Genomic DNA, 3,607 nt, shown 5'->3' on the forward strand with positions numbered 1-3,607 from the left:
TGTTCCTGGCGAGTTTACAATCTATCACCGTCACCAGCAACACAACACTCGGCCATACATCACCACACCACCTAGCCGTCATCGTTCTCTCCTCTCCACCTAGGCAACACGGAGCTGGCCTTCAATCTATTATAGGCACTATACCCTTGCCAAATTACGTATTGCACAATACATGGCTATGAACCTGTTTGCGCATATGGTAACCAAAAAACATATTGTGATTATTTTGACAGATATTGTTATTGTTAACTCTGCATTATAACGCTGTTTTGTCAAACATTTTACTTTTATCCAAAAAATTGCAGCTTTCGAAATCTCGATAATATTTCGATTAATTGTGCAGCTCTACTGACTCGCATAATTTAATCGTCAGCTGTGACCGAGCGGATGTGGTGAGGTGGAAATAAAGAATACAGTGTGTTATTACACTGATTACAAACTGTGATCATTCTGATCAATATTTATTTATTACCAGAAACTTGACATCAAGTCCTTCTTTGAGGGCAGAATGTAGTTTAAACTTAACATGTGACCTGGATACATTATTTGGTGGGGAGTGGTCAACCAGTGTGGGTTGTTCAGTGGCCGATGCAGATGCCGATATTAGCCGATATATAATGCTGATATCAAAACAAAGAAAAGTCATGTGTAATTCTTTTCTGTTCTATAGGACATTCAGCGATATGTTTACAGCAGGATGAAACCAGTTTCTACACCAACTCACCAAGACTCACAGGATTATCTGAATATTCCAGATAATCAACCCGATCAATCGGTCTGTCAGTGGGTCACATATACTCAAGTACAAGTGAGAAACCTACTCAAGAAAAAGTAATCTGAGTAAAACAAAGTCTACTTTTGTTTGTATTTGTATTAATCACAGTCTCTGTAACATCCAACATCCCAGCCCTCATGTGTACAACGCTGCCACCCAGTGGCTGAGGAGTTAAACACTAAAATCCATACAGTGTTTTTGAGAATCGATAAAATATCTCATAACAAAATATTGCGATAAGATATTTTTTGATGTTTTCTAACAGCTCGATTATTAACCTGCATTTTCCTGATCCAGATACAGACTGAACGTAAAGTGGAGCTGTGGCTGAACTGTGTCTAAACAGGTTTACAGTATGAAGTATGTTCACGCTGGACTTATGTGAACTCAAAGATGTCGCTCTGCAGATTAAGTCCCATTGATCTGTGAGTGAGCTGTTGATTGGATTTTCTTTCTCCAGTGGAACACAAAGCAAACTGCAGGAAGATCCATAAAAACAAACAACAGACATATTTAAAAGATCTCTTTGTGAAGTGGGATTGCCTGTAGTGACGTACATCGATGTACAGCTCGTACTGTGGTATGAAATTGAGTTGTTTTTTGCTGTTTGCCATTGTGTCATTCTGTTTATAATATTTGTGCTTTAAAGACCTGGAGGACTGTTGTCACTGCACCACGTCCCGAAAGTCACCGGAGCCGCCCGGCACAGCAGGATCGTGCTGAGGGAGCAGCTATCGCTCTCAAATGGCAGAGAGTGGAATAACATGATTGGCAGTGCGAGTGTGCGACTGTGTGTGCGGCCGGAGAGGAAACCTGCAGTGATTGAAGCTCATTCAGAGACATTAAAGATTCTTTATGGAGATTCTTTATGTTTATTCATCACATTATGAAATAAAAAAAATATTTATATGGTGGTAAAACAGAGTTATTAAACTATTAAATCTGCATGAAGACTAACTCTAACCCTTTAAAGTAAATATCCAGTATTTTTTGTGTTTTTCAAAGATATCTTTATTACTAACTTGTAGAGTTTTGGATCACAAAAGGAATCAATCTGCAGTGTGATCAGAATCAGAAATACTTTATTGATCCTCGGGGGGGAAATTTGTTTGTTACAGTTGCTCAAGGTGCTCACACAATGTTAAAGAATAGAAATAATAATATTACAATATCTAACACAATATATATAGAATATAAATGTAAGTACAAATAAAAATGGAAATAGAAATTTAAGAGCCTAATCTCTCTCATCTATCTATCTCATAATAATATATAAACAATACTAAGAAGAAATTAAATGAGAAAAAGTTGTGAGTTTTTAAAGATTGTAGTATTACAGAAGTTATAATAAATTATTATATAATAAATTATTACAAAGAATAAGCCAGTAATACAAATAGTAGCAGTAAAAATAACACTGTAAGCACACCTGCATTATCCATATTAAATATCTTTATGTCTTTATTTTATGTTGTAAATATGCTGTTTATATTAGGAATGCACCATAATCAATACTCAATAAGTCATTGGTATCTGCTGATAAAGGCTTTTTTTAAATATATATATTATTTTTTATTGATATATTTTCCTACCTGTACCCAAAGACCAGCCCAAACACATGTCCAGGACACAAAAGTGTAGAAAGATTCTGCTTACAGATGAGCTTTTGTGCCATTTTTTAGGATTTCTTTGTACAATCCTCCGTCTGTATCACTAGAGGTCACCAAAGATTCACAGGGGTCGTCAGGCCTTCTTGGTTTTAAGGTTTTTTTTAATGTACAGGCCTACATGTTAGCATTTCATTCATTCCTGTGATGAAGAACTAAATGAATACAGACAGATAATCGTAACAGGAAATAATCTGCGGAAAATCCATCCAAGTCAGTTTAATTAATGAATAAAAGTTTAAACTTTAAAGAAAAAATATAAACTACAATCAGGTTTTTAAATGTTGCATTGTTCTGTTGTCTTATAGCAGCGGTTCCCAACCTTCTTCCTTTAGGGAACCATTTTCTATAATTTATTTAAATGACTCAGTGACATATTTTATGTATATTTCATATTATATTAAAAACTGTACAATGAATCCAAACAGTGAACTCAGGGAGTTTGTGTAAAGATTTTGATGAATGTTGAGCAGATTATTTTCTGTTTAACTTTTTATATAATTCTCTGTATTATGTTTTGTTTTTGTTTAGTTTTTTATAATATTTAACTCTCATACAAACTTTATAGACTTCTTTTTTTGGGACAAATTTAATGTAATTTACTTGACAATTTAATTACAGAGGAGAAACAGAAAATATGAATAACTGTTGATTCATTTATTTATAAAACTGTTATATTTTACACATTATCTCTTTTTATATTAGCATATACTGTTACTACTTTATTTATATTCTCTTCGACTTTATGAATTTTGAAGCAAATTCCTTATATGTGAAAACCTACTTCACAACAAACCCGATTCTCGATTCTGGAAAGTAATCAAACTACTGTCATATTGTGAATGGGATTACATAATAACCCTGACAGCCACCAGGTGAAGGGAACCTGTATGCACGCCCATGGACGTGCTGTAGCTTTTATTCACAGTATAGACCTATATATTATAGTTATGTAACTCCTCTTCCTCCTAACATATCCCCCTCTCTAATCTCGAGGCTTGCAGGGGGAATCCACTCTCTTCCTCCCCGCACACTCCGGCTGGAAAAACGCAAGAAAATCTGCGGCAAAAGGTGGCTCAAAGTGCGGGGAAGGGAGTGTGCAAGCGACGGGCTGGGCCTCGGACAGGTCCAGCCTCATTCCTGCACGCTGTGTGTGTGTGTGTGT

This window comes from Morone saxatilis, unplaced genomic scaffold (genome assembly GCF_004916995.1).
Source record: "Morone saxatilis isolate NCDOM2014 unplaced genomic scaffold, NCSU_SB_2.0 Contig3, whole genome shotgun sequence".
NCBI classification, from domain to species: domain Eukaryota; kingdom Metazoa; phylum Chordata; class Actinopteri; family Moronidae; genus Morone; species Morone saxatilis.